Source organism: Parus major, chromosome 10, assembly GCF_001522545.3.
Source record: "Parus major isolate Abel chromosome 10, Parus_major1.1, whole genome shotgun sequence".
NCBI classification, from domain to species: Eukaryota; Metazoa; Chordata; class Aves; order Passeriformes; family Paridae; genus Parus; species Parus major.
The window spans coordinates 18,654,020-18,672,535 of NC_031779.1; the positions used below are offsets into that span (position 1 = coordinate 18,654,020).

The 18,516-nt window shown below is 48.6% G+C and overlaps 1 long non-coding RNA gene across 1 annotated transcript in view; it reads left to right on the plus strand.

Annotated features, from left to right (window-relative positions):
- The first annotated feature begins 10,656 nt into the window (after positions 1 to 10,656).
- LOC107209453 overlaps positions 10,657 to 18,516 on the plus strand; it is a 21,184-nt gene continuing 13,324 nt past the window's right edge. The window contains exons 1-4 of the long non-coding RNA XR_004498911.1: positions 10,657 to 11,627; positions 16,415 to 16,536; positions 16,835 to 16,956; positions 17,771 to 17,961. This is a non-coding gene — a long non-coding RNA (uncharacterized LOC107209453). The remainder of the gene's footprint in view (positions 11,628 to 16,414; positions 16,537 to 16,834; positions 16,957 to 17,770; positions 17,962 to 18,516) is intronic.

Sequence of the window (18,516 nt, forward strand, 5' to 3'; positions counted from 1 at the left end):
AATGAACTAACAATAATGTTCCCAGGAGGTAGAACAAAATTGCATTTCACTTTTGTTATTTGTTTAATTATCCATTTAGCCAGTCAGTATATAAAACTCATTTTCAGCAGATTCTTCCTCAAAGTCTCTGGCTCCAGCTGTAACTGCAAAGAGCTTTCAACTTTTATTTAACATTAATAACCCAAGGAAATCCTGGTGTTCAGGTGCTGCAGCACCTTGCCTGTCATTCCAGGGAAATGGGTAGGAGACAACATCAGGCTGGTAATTCCCAGTTTTTAGGATTGGAGGGGAACACTGGCTCGTTGTGTCCTGTTTATTTTCAATAGGGAACCACTGGGGACTCCTAAAAATCAACAATCCCTGGTGGTTTTGCAAATTTTGAGCAGTTTGAGGGGGCTGTGACCTCTCATTCTAAGCCTGATGGGATTCTTTTCCTGGATCTTGCTCCAGGAGAGGGATTCTGCTGGCTGTGACCTGGCTGAGGTTCACATTTGAAAGGTGACTTGTGTTGGGACAGGAGCTGCTCCCGTGGCAGGTTTGGCTGCTTGTGTCTTGGTTTTGAGGAGATTTAATTAATTCATTTAATCAACAGCTTTCTGCCTCCATCAAAATGTCTGTATCTCTATAAAACCATTGGTTTCAGCAACCTTTAAACCCATGATTTGCTTGGCAAGGAGAAGTTTGGCATAGCTGCAGTCCCACCAAAGCACTCAGTGGTTCATCCGTGCAGATGCTCTGGTGGAAGCTGTTCCTGTTCATGGCAGGAGGTTGGACCAGATGACCTTGAAAGGTCCCTTCCAACCCAAACCATCCTGTGATTCTATGATTTATGGTTCTGTGATTTTGTGATTCTGTGATTTTGTGATTTTATGACTCTGTTTCTATGATTAGCAAAGCCTGCACGACACTTCTGCTGGTGTTTTCTCTCCTCTTTCAGCATCACCTTCCAGAGGCTGATTCCTGCTGTGTTTGAAGCACAAATGGTGATATTTGGGATCATCTTCCAGCCTCTCCCGATAGCAGGGAGCTATTTCCAGGCAGCAGCAGGATCCCACCCATTCCTGGGAGCTTTTCAGGACACCCCAGTGATAAAACTTTGTTTTTTGGGACTTATGACCACATAACCCCCCCACAGCAACACCTGATCTGGAGACTCTGGGGAAAACAAAAAGAGGTGTAAAACAAAGCCACCTTCTTTCCCGGCCTGCATCCGTGGGATGAGGCAAAAGAAGGATCTATTCCATCCCTCTGGATGAACAGAGCTCTGCTCCTCCTGCCAGCACATATCGGCTGTTAAATGCTTACCCAGCAGCGGGAGGAGGGTTATTAGGAGCAGTGAATTCCTTTGATAAGTTCTCAGGTCATAAAGATGTTTGACTCCTCATTTGCACGTTCCTCTTGGAATCGATCAAAGCGGAAAAGCTGGAGGGTAAAAATCGATAAGGGAGAGCGGGTGTGTGGGAAGATGTATGGATAGAGCTGGGCAGGGGCAGGGCAATCAGTTATTGCGCTAATTGATGGCGGGATGATAACTCAGAATTGATCAGGGGCTGCCTGAGCTGATACAACTCAGTGGCTCCAGAATCCTGCTCTGGAGATCTCACAGAGGGATGCTCAGATCAGCTGTTCCCAACCCGCTCAGCTGCAGGGGTAAAGTAAAATGAGCCTGGTTCTGGGTTAGATCCCTCAAAAAGGAGGACTCTGCTAATCAGTGCTCGCATATTCCAGCAGATTTCCACTGCCCACTCCATGCTGGCTTGGATCCTGGGGCTGTTGCTGTATCCAGGTATCCCCCACTTTCTCCACTGAGGGTTTAGAGCAACCTCTGCCTCCCACCAGAGCACCACAGGACATCAAGGATAGAAAATTCTCCCTCCTGACACCTTTGTGGGCTGGAATTGGCTCTGTCCAAAGGAGAGAGGAGACTGAGGCACGGGCACAGTGAAGTACCCGAGTCTCATCCAGAGGATGGAGAAGAGCTGGTTGCTTCTGAACCTTGCAAGAGGAGGTCAGAGATCAGGAGACCAGCTGTGCACCAAAGCTGTTCCCATTTTCTGCAGAGTGTTCACAACTGCTGTGGGATGAGGCAGGAATCCTCCTGCCCCAGGCTGCTCTGGAAGGCACAGGTTTGACATTCCCAGTATTTCTGGATGAAACAGAGCTTGAACACCAGAGGAAAGCCTACAGAACCCTTTTTTTGGAAGGTATGCAATTGGATAAACCAGATCCAATCCTCCTGCTTGTGTCCTCCAGGTGGGAATTCCCGTTTTCTATGGCAAACTCTGCTCCAATTCCCCTCCCATGCAGTTCCTTGAAACAAGTCATACTTTGGGGATAATTTCAGGAAGATCTGCCCTGAAGCTGGATGGGAGGAAGGTCCAAGCCACCTCCATTGCAAAGCTCCAGCAGTGACCCCACAACAGGAACACCAGTGCCAGACAACTTCCAGCACTGGGAATTCTGAAGACCAGGTAAGAAAAACACATCCAAGAGAGATTAAACAAGGATCAGCCCCGGGGCAGTGGGGTGGCAGGTGACCAGGCAAGATCCTTCCAGTCCTCTGCCTCTTCCTTGGCTACAGGGAGCTGCCCAAAAAGGGGCTCTGCCGGTGCCCAGGTACCTTGGGCTTTTCGCTGCCCTGCAGCCAAGGAAAGGAAAGGAAAAACAAATTTCTTGGTAACAGCTGTGTTTCCTTAACAAACAACTGTTCCCTTAAAACATCCAGGATGACGAGTTGACAGTAATGAAGTAACATCTGTCCAATCAGTGCACTTTTTGGCAGCTCTGGAGCCTCTGAGTGAACATTCCCTAATGTTCACCAGACACTTGCAGCACCTGCTCTGCACCCCCAGCCTCTTAGGCTGCCTCCAAATGCAGAACAGATGTGAGGGCTGAGATAAAAAGCTTCCCCAAACAATCTATCAGTCTAATAGCATTGATCAGACAAAACTATCCTGGAACATCACTTGTTTTGCTGCGGGCACCTTCCACCTTTCCTGGGCATCAGCTCTGCTGTTAACCCTTGCAAGGGTGCCAGGAGGGAGGGTTGGGGCTCTCTGGTAGGGTCCACAGTCCTGTTGTGAATATTAATATTAATAACTATTATTATTATTAAGCCTGGAATGGATTATTAAGCACGTGGTGGGATTTTGGGGGTGTTCTGTGCAGAGCCAGGAGTTTGTCTCAATGATTCTTGTGGGTCTCTTCCAACTCAGGATAATCTGTTTCTGCTGATAGTGCTGGGAATGCAGCACTTAGGGGTGGATATGAATTCCTGCAAGGTTCTGCTGGGAGCAAGAGGGGGACAGAAAGACCATCCGTGAATGCTCCAGCTCCAGGGCAGCTCTGAGCCTGCCCATGACTGGGAAAACACAAAGCAAGGGCACATCAAGAGAGGTATTTTCCATGGAGGCAGGGGAATGTTGTTGGCATTGCATATGGCACTGGGGACACCTGGCATATCCAGTGCAGCTTTTTCACAGCAAACAAGCCGGGAAGGGCAGCTCGGGCAGCTGTGAAATTCATCTTCTGAGGGGCAGCTTGTCGTGGCTGTGAAATTCACCTTCAGAGGGGCCATTTGTTCTGTCTGACACAGTGCTAGGAAGAGTGGAGCTGGAAGGATGTACAATGTGGATCTGAAAGGACACAAGGAGATATTGATGTCTCTGCATCACTCCCAGCTCCCTGGTGCTGTAGAGAATTATGAAATCACTGAATGGTGTGAATTGAAGGCACCTTAGGGCTCATCTCATCCAAAGCCCAGGCAAGTGGCACTTCAGGAGTGTTTATTTTCTCTCGAATTAGCTCAGGCCCAGCTGTAGCTCAGGGGTCAGCAGCTCCCAGCCCTGGAAGGTGCTGCCATCGCTGTTTTGCTGCTGTTCATTTCTCAGCAGGCTCTTCCATCCCTTGGCTCGGTGCGCTCAGCCCCCGAGCGGGGCCCTGGGCTGCTCTCCCTCATGGGGACACGTCCCTAGGCCCCTGCAGTGACAAAACGAGCAGCCATTCTCCTTCCTTTGGCTTTGGTCTGGCAGGCCTTGCCGCGCAGCCGGGAGCGGGGGGAGCAGCAGATCTGCCCTTTGTGTTAGCGGAGGGAAAAGCAGGAAACGGAGGAAAAGGAGAAAAAGTAGGAAAGCGAGGCGCGGGCCGGGCCGGGAGCGGGGCTGAGGCGGGCCCGGCTGCGCTGCGGGCCCGCGGCCACGGGAGGGCGCGCGGAGCCCGGGAACGGCGCGGCCCTGAGGGAGCGGCCGAGCGCGGGCCGGGGCTCCACAGAGCCCGCGGCTTTCGGCTCGGGCCTCTCGGGCCTCTCGGGCCTCTCGGGCCTCTCGGGCCTCTCGGGCTTCTCTGCTGCCCGGGCTCAGCCTGGAGCACTTAAAACCATCAGGGGTTACCTTGGAGGGAGCCTAAAGCCCATCCAGTGCCACCCCCTGCCATGGGCTTCCACTGTCCCAGGTTGCTCCAAGACCTGTCCAGCCTGGCCTTGGGCACTGCCAGGGTTCCAGGGGCAGCCACAGCTGCTCTGGGAATTCCATCCCCTCCCTGCTCTCCCAGCCAGAAATTCCTTCCCATTATCCATCTAAACATCCCATTTCCATGCTAGCCATTCCCTGTGTCCTGTCCCTCCATCCTTTGTCCCAAATCGCTCTCCAGCTCTCCTGGAGCTCTCTTAGGCACTGGAAGAGGCTCCAGAGGTTCCCTGGAAACTTCTTTGTTGGCTCCTCTCTTCCCACTCACAGTTCCTTGTGTAAAACGTAAGTTATTTAAACCTGGGCCACTTGTACAAATGAAAAAAAAAATTAATTGATAAGAAGCCAGAGCATTAATGGGTACACCTGTCTTTTAAAACTTATGGGAGTTCACTGATATATTCCAGTTCAGGGCACACATGAGGACATACTGTGGTATCTTTTGAGCTGGAAGGAAACTTGATATTAAAGTTAAATATCCTGCCCGAGATCTGAGATAGGGATTGCCCTCCCAGGCTGGCAGCAGAGCACAGCAGGCCTTGTCTCTCCCATGCTTGCCATGATTCCAGCTCCTGTGGGGACAAAAACCTGGATTTGTTGTCCCATTAACACAAAGCCAAGATGAATTAGCAGAGGTTGAAGGTGAAAATCTGTCTGCAGGCTCACCTGGAGTCAAATAGAGGGGTCTCAGCTCGTTTTGTGTGAAGTGCAGCCAACTATAGCCTCAGCATCAAGGCTCAGGGCCATTGAGTTTATGTACATTGATTTCACACCTTCACTCATTTGCCTTCCCTCTCTGCAGTCCTTTTGTGCAGACAAATTTAAGGCCCAGCAGAGAAGGAACATCCTTAGCTGGAAGAATCAACTGTAGCAAATTCATTATAAAAGTCAATCTTCCGTGTACCTTTGTTTTACTGGGTGTTGTAAGAGATTAGACATTTATTTTATCCAGCTGGATTCTCACCCTGGGCACGCTGAGTTTTCCACAGGATGGATGGAACAGGAGGGAGGGGGAGGTTGCTGTGCTTTGCTCTCCTGAAGCCCAGTCCCACCACCAGCATTCCAGATCCCTGGAAATACAGACCCTTAGAAGAGAATGCTGGGCAGGGATTCCTGTATTTCTTTTTTAGGCTGGAATCGGAAAACTGTTGGAATTGGAATAATTTTATTTTTAGGAAAATCAATTGGCTGTGCAGACACATTTAGCTGAAGTGGGGGATATTGGTCTAATGTTGCAGTAATGAGGGGAGCACCTTAGCCCCCATTCCTGGTGCTGTTTCTGGAGCTGTGGCCCCTTTTCTTTCTGGTTTGGTTGATCTGGGTGTCTCTGGGGTTCTCCACAACAAATATAAGCTTGCAGTTCCTTTATTCTTTCTTCCTGTCTTACGCTGCAACCTGGACCAAGTCATTGCCTTTAACCCAGGAAAAAATAAAACCTGTATTGTTTCCTGCATCCTCTCCAGTCCCCATTCTCTTTCCCCACTCCAGCACCGTTAATCCAGTTTATAATTTGGCAAATGCACGTCAGGGCAGCTCAGGAATCAATCAGGCTGGTTTTATTGGCAGCAGTGAGATCCTGGGCACATTTGCAAGAAGCATCTCTGAGCTGTTGTTCCAGAGGTGGGTACTGCTGGGCCCCTCCTTAGGGAAAAGCCTGACCTATCCCAATTCTCCTGCAGGAGAGCCACAGGCCACCCCTTGGATTTGCCAGCTGTTTATCCCACTGAAGGAGTGCAGCCCAGCTGGGAGACATGAGCTGGATGAGGATCTCCTTCCAGGCTTTGTTTGGATGAAGCAGCACTGCTCCCAGCTGCTGTGTTTGATCTCTTCCAGGACTGAGGAGATAAGAGCAGGATCCTCAGGGAGCTGGGAATTCCTCCCTGCTCTGCAGAGTGAGGTGAACACTCTGTGCAGGACTGGGACCCTCAAGGGAGGGGTTGCTTTTCCTACAGTCCCATAAATCACAGCTCCAAGGCTGCTCTGTCAGAGGGGTAAAGCAGGGAAGGGTCAGTGGAGCAGTTTTTAATCCTGGAGAGCTGAGAGCGTGCCCTGGAGTGGCAGAGTTGGGACTGTGTGTGCCAGTGTGGGAGCTGGGCTGCTCTGCCCTCTTCCATCCTTTGTAATTGGCAATTTAGAGCAGAGCTGGTCAAGGAAAACGTCTACAAAATCATCACACCTTCCCCTACAGAAAATCTTCTCCCTTTCTAAGTAGGAAGAAGAGAGAGGAGGAAGAGGTGACTTAGGAGAGGAAGGATACTCTGGAGTAAGAAATGCCCAGATTGGCACCACTGTGAGCCCCATAGAGAACTGTGGTGGAGCATCCTCCTTGTTCACAACCATCAGCTTTGGGGGTGACCGTAGGAAAACAGTGACCAAAACTCCTCCAGACATCATGGCCTTTGCTATATGTATCCCACAAAAATGTGCTTTCATCCCAGAACAACGGGGGAGAAAGTCTGTGGTTTTATCCCTGGCGTCTACACAAGGGATAAAAACCCCCTTATCTCTCATACCCATAAATGGCTGCTTTTCTGAGGCTTTGGGAACAGGGTGACCTGCTTGGGGATGATTCATGCAGCCAGGGCAGCAGGAATTCCTCCTGAAAGGTGTCCTTCTCTCAATCTGCTTTTTGCTGTGTGAGTAACAGGGAACCTCAGCTCTCTGTTATTAATATGCCATCACACCATATGTTCCCAGCCTCAGCCCATATGTATTTTTGAAAAGAACCACCTGTGAGTAATTCTGCCTCCTCAGAGGAGTGAGTAAAATCTGCTTCGGTGTGTGTGTGTGTGCTGTGCTGCACAGGGAAGGACTTCAGATTTTGAGGGAATTTGTAGGAATTTTGCTGCCTTTGGGCCCTCCCTGCTGTGGCTTGGGGGTTACCCTGTCCCTGTGCCATCAGCTGTGCCAGCTCACCCCTGAAAGCAGCCATGAGGAGGAGGCTGTTGTTGTTTTTCGGGGAATGGAGGGTTCTGCTGGTCTCAGGTTATTTGGACAGCTGCCCCGAGCTGGGATTTCAGCGCTGCCGGTGACTCACCTCCGCTGCCAGGGACAAAGCACAGAGTCAGCGGGGATGCCAAGGGTGAGAGGCTGCTCAGGGGTGCTGCCAGTGTTCAGTTACCCCAGAGCTGTGTGCCTGACCCACAAAAGGTCCTTTTTATTTACCTCTGGCTTTAAAGGATTTCAGATGGACCGAGGCCCTTACAGAGCTCTCAGAGCCTCCCACTCACCGCAGCCCTAAAGGGTATCCCAAAGACAGTTGGGACTCTCCCATTTTCTGAGGGTGACAGCACAGAATAAATCCCAGCCTGTCTGAGCTGCTGGGGATGGCTGCACTCCCAGCTGAGAGGCAGAAGGACAGACCAGCTGCCCTTTGGAAAGAAACTTCACCTCTTTTCAGGGTTTCAGGGAAGCCAAGGCGTTATAGCAGCAGAGACCACGGGCCAGTGAAAGTCTGGAAGTAGCTATTGTTTGCAGATGCAGGAGAAAATGTTTGCTAAACACGTAATGAATCAGTGTTTTAAGGGATTGAAACCACATGCCTGTGTGGCTGATGTGTGGATTTCTTCACGGTAAAATGTTAATGAGAAACTTTCAGGCAAGCCAGTTCCAGTAAAGCCATATAGCCCGAGCCTGTGTGATGCTGGGAATGCAGAAAAGGGGCAGATTTGGAAAAAAATGCTGTGAATACAACAGAGGAGTTGTTTCCCATCCCCTTCATGCCCTGCCTGTGCTCTCCTCACTCCCCTGGCACACACAAAGCCCGGGATAATTCCTGTCCCTTGCAGGGCACTGCAAGATGGAAATGTGCGTGTGTGGAAACCTGGCACCTTGGATCCCTCCCCTCTGTCTGAGCAGGCTGGCTGGAACTCACAGAAGCTTTTTTCCCTTGGAAAATATTCCTCAGTGGAGCCCCAGTGTTTGACTGACACAACAATAATATTTCCTCTGTGTGGGGCAGCCAGGTGAGAGAGGCTCTGCTGGCACCGCCGGGGATGCGCTGACACCGGCTCCTGGCCCCGGCTGGAGGCTTCGAAGCACACAATGCTTTCCACATGGGATTGCACCTGAAGATTTGCACCTTTTCCAGCCTGGAAGGAGCAGCCAGAATGACACTGCCTTGCTGAGCAGCCAGTACCCAGGTATTTTCCACCACAGTGTGGTTTTGAGGGGTTAAAACTGCCCAAGAGTTATCCTTCAGATTTTATCGGGGCTGCAAATTTGGGTTTAGGAGGAAAACCAAGATTTTTGGGCAAGTTGTTGGATTTGGATGCTCAGTGCATCTGGTCAGTGGAGCCGTTCAGAAACATCAGCTCCCCGTGGCTTGGCAGAGAGCAGAGATCTGCTCCCAGCACACAGTCCCAGTGCAAAGGGACGTGCTGCCAGGGGGTCACTGGTGCTGTAGGACCAGCAGGCACCCAGCTCCCAGCCACCCACCAAACACCACTTTGGGTAGGAATAAGGCAAATTGCTGCTTCCCTGTGTCATCCAGGGCACTCAGTAAAATCATAGAATGGTTAAGCTTGAAAAAGAGCTCCAAGATCATGAAGTACAACCAAGTCCTTGGGTGTATGTTTAACACCAAGCCTACTCAAAATTCAAAATTGCTTATTTTAGTGCCTCAGTGTGGCTCAGGCACCAGGTAGAGTTGCTGTAAGTGCCATTCTCTTTTAGCCTCCTTTCCTTTCTATCATTTGGGCAGCAAATTCTTGCTCAACCCCATTCTGCTCCAGCTGCAAAATTTCACTCCTGCTTTTAAGAGAAATTAGGAAGTTGTACGTTGTGCAAACAGAGTGGGCCATGTGTGGGGTGAGAATTTCATTCATTCATTCGTTTAGAAGAAAGAAAGGGAAAAGCAAAAGAGCCCAGTGCAACCAAGAAAACAGGAACTGGGAAATAAAATTTGAGTGAAGATCATTTCAGGCCCACTGGGGTTATACATCATGTGTCAGGGTCTGGAAGGGAAATGGGTTTATCAGATCCTTTGCCTTTTGTACAGATAAAGGAAATATTTCCTTACAGAACACCATAAAGTCTGGCACCAAAAGTCTGTCTTGGCTTGGTGGCAAGACTGCAGAGTGGGGGTTTGGTCCATAAATGTGATGAAAATCCATATTCCCAAGCAGAGAAGCTGTGCAAGGCAAAGTTTCCAGAGCAGCCCTGACCTTTGTTTATGAATCATTTAAATCATACATTTAATGTAATGCAGAGGGATTAACCCACTACAGATTTTTGAAAGGAAGCTTTAGAAAGATCACCCTCATACATTGTGGGGTTTTTTAGAGCAATGCCTCAATTTAATCTATGTGGAAGCTATTGTTTAAGCTGTTAAATTCCATAGGATTTCTCATGGGATTGAGGATGAGTGAGAGGTAGACAGACAGCTGATGACCAACACTGACTATTCCAGCTGCTGTTTTCTCTTCAAGGCCTCTCTTTAGTAGGGACAATCTTAAATGTCATGCCTCCACTAAGGAACAGAGATAACACTTCTAGGTCCCCTTTCTTGGTGATCTCATGTCTGCCCCGGGGAGCCCTGAATGCCAAATCCTAGGAAGAGCAAGGGGGGTTCATCCCCCCATCCCTGCAGCAGGGGCTCTGCTCTGCTCCCTCCCCAGCCTGTTTACAGCAGCCTCCCAGCACCAGCGGTCGGAGCAAAGGGAGGAGCGGGCTTTTGGCTTTAGGGCTCAGCACCAAAAATAAAACTCTGCTGAAAGCCAGGCAGAGCTGGGAACCTTGAGAAAGGCTCCCGCCCAAGCAGCCAGACGGGCTTCCTCGGGTGGAAAATTAGAGATGGGCACTGAGCAGGCGTGGGCGGAGGGGCGCTCTTGGGGGACTCACACAAACCCAGGCTGCCCTGACACAGACACGTCTGGAGCTCCAGGAACCGGTGCCCTGCACTGGGGCAAGCACCAGCAGGGCCTGGGGGGTGGCCAAGCCCAGGGGGAAACCCTGGAGGCAGCAGGGAGAGCCATGTGGGTGCTTACAGAGCTGAGTGCTGCTGGCTGAACCAAACATCCCTGGGGCTGGGGAGACCCTGGCACAGGGTGCCCAGAGCAGCTGGGGCTCCCCTGGAATCCTGGCAGTGCCCAGGGCCAGGTTGGAAAGGGCTTGGAGCAACCTGGGACAGTGCAAAGTTTCCCTACCCATGGCAGGGAGTGGAACAGGATGGGCTTTAAGGTCCTTCCAACCCAAACCATTCTGGGATCCAGTGATCTCCCACAGCCTCAGGCAGCGCTGTGTGTAGCCCACCTAAGGCCAACCTCTTTCCTTCAAACACACTCATATTGACCCATATTGTTTTGATTTTGGCATCTGGCCTTTGCCACCTCTGCTTGAAATGGTGCTACAAGACCATTTTGTGTCAGCAGCTTAGCAGGTGACACCAGGCGTGTGTCTCTGCTCAGATGTGTCCCCAGGACTCTGCCCCTCCATCTATCTCTTCTGATGGACCAAGAAATACACACAGCCTTTGAAAGCCCACGGAGTGACTCTCCAAATTCATAATCTGCAGAAAGACATTAATGTTTGCATGTGGTGTCAGAACAAGATAAGTGTCTGTGCAATTAAGGAACAGCTGCTGCTGGCAGCTTGCCCCAACCAGTCTCAACAAGGAGCAAGACAGGTAGCCTGGTTTTATCAGACTCTGGGATCCCCTTCCAACCACCCCGGTGTGTTCCCAGCAAGACAATAAACCAAGCATTTCTATTAGCCTGTAGGAATGGCCCCTTTGGTTTGGGGCCAAAACACAAGATTAAGTTGTTCTGAGACAGAATGCACCGTGGTGAGGACAGCATGTTTCCCCCAACAACACCTGGCAGCAGGGATTCAAAGCAGTGCTGAAATCAGGCCAATCTAAAGATTTGCTGGGCTTGATAGTGATGCGAAACAAGGACAGGTGTGGCCATATTTCCAAAATCGCCCCCGGCCAGTGTTTCAGGAACTTGGCAGCACCTGGCTGGGACAGATTTTCTAAGGAGGTCAGCACCCAAGATGTGGAGTCGGTGTGAAAACCTGTCCCAGAATATCTAGCAGAGAAATACATACCTTGAGGATAGCACAAATGTTTCCCCACTGCACCAGGAGCAAGGAGAGCTCAGACCCTTCTGCAGCCCCTGGACACAGCCTGGCAGTGCTAACCACCTCTCCTACTCCCAGCCAGAGGTGAGTGAGGAATCTCTTGGAATTATTCTTGACACAGCTTGTGGATTGACAGCAATTCCTGTCATTTTTGTTGTTTTATTTGTTTTTCTCTCCTTTTCTCTTTTCTTTCAGTCTTGATTTTTTTCTGTAGTTGGCTTTAATTTCCAAAGGGTTATTGTGTTATGGTGTGGAGCATTCCCAGATGATGCTGGGAGCTGCACAGATGCTTCTGTCTGTCCTGCTGTCCCTAGCCAGGGCTTGGGCAGGGTGGCAGCTCCTCTGAGCCAGGGCAGGATATCCTGAATGAAGAGATGCCTCCAAACCACCTCTGTCCAGCCTTGGGAGAGGTGGGAGCTGGATCCCAGCTCTTGCCATGGTTCATATTGGACTCAACCAAACCCAGACACCCATAAATTCTGGGAAAGTCTGGTTCTGAACTCTGTGGCTTGGACTCTTCTTTAATTACAGGTCACTGCTAAAGCTGGTTGGAAAATGTTAAATATATTCTCTGCAAAAATGGCTGTGCCGTTAAAATTTTTTCACAGATTTTTATTCCTTGATTCTTGTAACATTTTATTGAGGGCTCACATACATTTAGCTGTCAGTTTTTCCACCAAGCTTCCGTTTTTCCAACAGAGGAACAGATTAAGTGACAGAAAATCAAAACCCTCCTCATGTGCATTTTTGTGCGAAAACTTGGAAAATTCCAACCAAAACAAAGAAGAACTTTAGCCAAGAGCCATTTTTGTCAACGGAGTGCTCTGTGAGAAGCCAAATTGAAACCAGCCCTGGACACAAAGCTAAGCTGGCTGCATCCATGAAATGCTGTGGGAAGGAGCCATCCCCAGCGCTCGCTGCTCCCTAATGCTGTGCCCAGGGTGTTGTCCTTGCTGAGAAACCCCAGAGTGCAGCTGGAGGGGCTGCAGGAATCCCAGGAGGGATTTAACCCTGTGGATGTGGCACCTGGGGACCTGGCTCAGTGTCAAGGTTGGATTCAATGGGCTTGGAGGGCTTTTCCAAGCTCAGTGATTCTGTGATTCTGTTGTGTTCCCTGCCAGCTCCTCCCAGCCTGTGCCCCTGGCTGCTATCTCCACTTATTCCCCAGCTTTAGGGCTGGAGAAAGTGCAAGTGGTGCTGTGGACAGGAGGATGATCCAAAGGAATGGATGTTCCTGGGAAGTGAAGGGTGTGGAAGGAGAATTTCTGCAGAGCGTCAGTGGAGGGAAAAAAAAATAAAATTAAAAAAAGAAAGCCAAGTGTCTTAAGCAGCAGTGCTTCCTGCAAAGCCAAACAACAGTGGGGACAACCACCTTTGGGAATTGGTGATGCAGAAGAGCTCTTCTAGCAGGGGAGGAAGCGAGGAAGTGGGAGGAAGCAAGTCAGCAAGACAGGCCAATGCTGCTGAGCAGCTCGGCCCATTGAAGTCTGCATTTTATTATTAGAATCATTATTATTTGTATTGTGGCAGCATCAAGTGGCCCCAACTGGAAGAGAGGCTCATTGTACGAGGCACTAAACAAAGATGGAATAACAGACACTCCCTTCCCCATGGGATTTGCTGGCAGAGAAGACACACAGAGGACCAGAGCGGACAGGAAATTGTCATTTTATGGCATTTATTGTGAGTGTAACAGCACTTCTGTGCTAAGGACAGTCTCCCACTACCCTGATTCCCATGGAGAGCTGGATCTAAAACCTGGTGGAGTCAGTGGAAGCGTGGACACAACTCAAACCAACATTTATTTGTGCCCCTTTCCTGCCTGTCTGTCCTCACAGCTCCTTGATAAGTAACAGTTCTGGTTTCCAGTCAGCCCTGGCTGGATACAGATGCAGCCTTGAGAGGGGAGGGACATGTTCACACTCCTCCTGGAGCTGGCAAATCTAATTTTAGGTTTGTCAGCCTTGGTTAAGTCCTTTTAAAGACTGACCCAGGAGGGAAAAGCCAACTGTGCAGCTGTGCAGAGGCCACGCACAAGGACCACGAGTCTCTGATTTCCCTGGCCTTCAGCTTTATGAACTGGGGATTACTGCAGCAGCCTTGGAAGGGAAACTTGAGATACATCCAAGGTTGACAGGTCTCCCTGGATTAAGGTCATTTGCTTTAAAAATCAATTTTTTTCCACATATGTAAGTGGCTGGGACTCACTGCATGCATCTCCAAGGAAAGCGGGGCAGGAACGCGTATTCTCCAGGAACTCCAATCCTGAAAGACAGTCCTTGTGCTGCCAGATGTGTGGTAAATGATAATTCCAATTTATTCTGTTTTTCATGCTTTTATTTTGGGACCAGAAGTCCAGTCTTGGCAGATGATGAGCACTTTGAAATCCATTTGAAACAATGGGAGCTGCAGAGGGAACAGCCACAGTTGCAGTGGATGGTGCTTAAGGGAGGCATCATTCTCTGCTTCCAAAATCTTACACTGGGTCACAGCAGCAGATCCCTTGCCTGCCCATAATCTGGCTGCTTTTGGACTCACACAGATGATTGGATATTCCCAATGCTCCTGCTGAGCTTGACAAAAAGTCTCTGCAGAACTCAGCTGAAAAAAGGAAAATCTAGAGCTCCGACACTGCTCCCTGTTCAACAAGTGGGAGCTTTGCCATTTGCCACGGGCAGGATCAAGGCTGTTGTTGATGGAGGTGGAACAGAGCTACTCAAATTTCAAGGAGATGAAATGAAATGTGCTGTAAGAACTCCAACCTGTGTCACTGCTGAGCGAGGAGCCGTGGGCCTTCAGTCTCATCCGTATGTGGAACATGTCCAGGGGTCCATTGCCCACTGGTGTCCCCAGAGGGGTGACACGAGGGCAGGAAAACACAGCAGCTTGTGCCCAGGTTTGTGGCAGCTCTGAGAACAGGAAACTCTCTAGACAATTGTTCAGAGAGGTGTAGGCAGGGCACCATTTGTAGGCAGAGACTGAAAAGCAAGAAATCTTTTCCAGTCCAAAGTGACCCCAACCCTTTTTGTTGTGTGCAAGGTGTCTTACCTTGTCTCCGATCTCAACAATGCTTCTTTTTCAGAGAAAGACTTTTTTGGCACTAAAGCATCAAAATCAAGCACTCAGCAGTCAAGTTCTCAGAAGTGGAAGTGCCACTGAGAAGGAAGGATGCTCCCTGAGTCAGAATGTTCCCGTGCCCCTGTGTTATGGTGTTATTCTCCCCTCTGGCTCTGCAGAGTTTCCCTCGTAGGGCTCCTGTCTCTTTCCATGTACCAACTTGTTCAGTGAACCATTATTCACCCTCTTGCTCTTCCTGGTTGTGCAATGTGAGGCCCCGTGCCTCACTTACTGCTCACTATTCAAATCCTGCTCCGAACACAGAATTATTCATTTCTTTGGGAAATCATCAGGCACTGATGACAGGCAGTAGCAAATTTTATTCTTCACATTCCCCTGTGAGATGTGGGGGTGGCATTTGCTTGGGTTCTAGATGGCATTTGAGGCAGAGAGAAATCATGTTTAAGGGTATTCACCAGCTCTGGGTTTGCCAGGAACTTGGTGAATGCAGAATACATATTTAGTGATGATCTGGGAATCTTTTATCCAAGTGACTTGTCTAATTCTGTTCAAAAATCCTGTGGCAGAGGCCAGGATTTTACAGATGTTTTCCCCAGGTTGGTTTTCAGCTGCATTAACTGGTTCTCTTTCTGATTTCCTCCTTAATTCACTACATGCTTCCCATCTCCTGTGGCAAATGGAGCAGGAACTATCAGGTTATAGCTTCCATCACCTTGCAGCCTTTATTCACCCCTTAATAAGATCTTGCCTGCATGTTGATAGAAAGTGAGGAGAAGACAAGGACGTGGCGATAAAATCTGTGATAAATGTTTCTGTGGGGGCCATAGTAAATTGACAGTAGGTCATCGGGTCTGTGTCTTCTCTGGTTCCTTCCAGAATGGTTTCACTTGAATTAATCTAAATCAAAAGAGTAAATAAAACCTCAAGGCAAACCAGACTGTGGCAGGCCTTTGACATGAAATTTTGAGCTCGAGTGATAAAAGATTGGCAAAGATTCCAGCAAGTCTTGGCATCAGGGCAGAGCTGCAGCACCAACTCTGAGAGCCACGTTTGACTGCTGGAATGACCTCATAGTGTTCTGCAGCCAAAGAAAGTGAGATGAGACAGGGATATTAAAGGTATTAAATCATTAAAGATTGCAGAGGTGGTGATCTTTGGTTCAAAGGCTGGTGGAGATGCTGGAGATAGGGCTGAGCACTGCATCCATCAGCTGGGACACTGCTGTGCTCTTGGCCTTTACAGCGCCGAGATTCCCCAAGAGAAAGCTGGGCTGGGGCTCCACAGCTCTTTCCTTTCATTTCTTATGATGGATTTCTGGGTGTGGAAGTAGTTTATAACTGAAATAGAGTCCCTCCCATGTATCTTTTAAAAATAAACCTTAAAGGGAAAGCTCTGCTTTGGCACAAGTGGGGCTGGCTTGAGTCAGAGGTTTGTGATGTGATTGCTGAAGTGAGGGGGTAGGAAAGGAAATGTGGAACAAGCCTTGAAAAGCCTTGAAAAAGGCAATGGGAGTCAGGGAAGAGGGTGTGTTTAACATAGGGCTGGAGTCATGGCAAGGGGAACATTCCAGTAAAATAGGAAATACTGCTCAAGAGATGCTGGTGATGTGCCTGGGCTATGTGCACGTGCATAAACCACAGAAAAGTTGGGACACAAAACTGGGATGTGATCAGCAGGGAAAGGCTCTCCAGCTTCAGGATTTATCACTGTGGGTCTAAACTCATTACCAAGCCTAAATAAATGGCTCTCTTTCCAGTGAAAAGTACTAATCACAGAAATCCTTGATCCTGCAGATCCCCAAAAATATGGAATAACCCCTTCAAGGCTCTTCTGTGCTCCCCTCGGGACAAGAAAACACTGCTTGGTTCAGCTTTGCATCAGCACAACTCTTCCTTCAGCACATCCTTTGGGACAGGTGGGATTAATATCCAACAGTTCCTTTTAATTGCTGGGCAATAGGGAAATTTCCACCACTAGATATATATTGCTCTTAAACTTTTCCTCTAGAAAGCCTCCTGTTTAGAGAACAGAGTAACAGCCATCCCTTAATATAATATATTTAAACATCAAGATAAAAGTCCTCTCTGGGGAATTTGACAACACACTGTTCCACCAATGTTATAATGGATGGTTTTCTTCTTTTAAATGCCTCGCCATTAAAGTTTAACGAGCAATACTTACTTTCATTCTAAACTTATTTTTCTCCTTGACAGATTGGATACTTAGTTTGGATTTGTTAACATTGCTGGTCATAAAAATGTCTGCTTCAAAGAAACTGATAGATACTGTCCTTAGGAAATTGGGCTTTGATGCCTTATTTGATTTCCATGGCAAAGTAAGTTCATGCTTTCTTTTTTGGAAAAATGAGGTACTGTACAGAGCAAGCTGAGAACCTCAAATGCCCCTTTGTATTTGCCTGAAATTTCAGTTTATATCAACCACAACAGGTTGTGTAGCTTAGAAAAGTCCAAACTCAGGACTGGACCTTTTAACAACAAGGGGGCATTTGTGGAATTTCTGATGTAACTTTAGGGCTTTCTCTGTTCTAATCCTTTAAGGATGTACCAAGAGTAACCAGAAATTAAATTAAACAAAGGCTCACATCAGGGTTATTTATGGCATTACACATCTTAACCAACAGTCTGGTTAGTGTCCTTCATAGTGTTTCCAGTCCTCATAGTTTTACTTTCAATCTCACAATATTAATATTTCTCTTTATTCTGCAGTTTCCTTCCAAAAATTAATTCTTGCCATAGATTTGGAAAGGGAAGGCTCACCTTGAGAATTCTCATGCTTCAAGACAAGTACACATTTATTTTGAACCTTAAACCAAAAGAAGCTGCAGAGAAGGAAGGATGAGCCTGACATGATTTTTCTTCCATTCAATTTGTCCTTTCTCTGACATACTCAGACTCTCTTAGAAGAGTCTCTGTGATCTTGACAAGCCTTGTGCTTCAGGAACAAACATGGGAGGAAAAATCTCCTTGACCCCCTTAGTGCCTGATGGCTGAGAGTGTTGTTAAGAGTTAACAGCAGAGAAACAAAGCCAGAAATATTCAAGAAATTCAACAAAGCAAGAAATATTAAAGGGAGGGGGAATGCTGAGCAAGGACATTCAGAATTTCTTTAACGTAATTTCCTTCTGACAGCTGCTGTCATTACCCTCTGCTCCAGAGCTGAGCTGCACCTACTGAGGAGCCTTTTCCTAGCTCAGACCAGGGCAGCAGGCAACACTTGGGATTTGAAGACACTGGCAAAGAAAAAAGCAGCCCACAAATAGCCGGTAGAAAGCCCTACAACATGGCAGCAAACATTTCCTAATTTACTGCAATGCCAGAAGGTGAGTCACCCCGGTGTTCCTGTTGCATAATCTTCCCCACAGCTCAGGAGACTGAAACCAGAGAAGCAAAGGTCTCGCTGGGCTTTCAGTGACATTTATGTTTAGACTGAACTTTCAGTTAGGAAAGTGTGAGTTTTTCTCTGATGACAAAGGAGGGGGAAGCGATAGAGTAAGGTGTTATTTCGGAAATGATAAACTCCTGAGTGTACAGATTGTCATCTCCCTAAGCCCCCAGCCAGACCATGGGCTCCTCTGCCCTTTCCTGACTTCCAGACAGGTCTCCCCGTGACACTGTGACCTGTTCAGCCTTGCCTGGTCCCTGGGGAGCACAGCTGGGCCCTGTGAGCTGTAAAACCCCTCCAAACAAAGCACGGCCATCCCTCAAGGCTTGTTGAGCTCAGGGAAGGATCCTGGTGCTCCCCAGACCTTTCCAAAGCAGGAGGGCTGGAAACTCCAGACACGTGTTTGTTCTGCCTCAGCATTGTGCCCCTGGTAGATCCAACCCTTCCCAAAGCAGCAGGATCTCCCAGACACGTGTTTGCTGTGTCTCAGCAT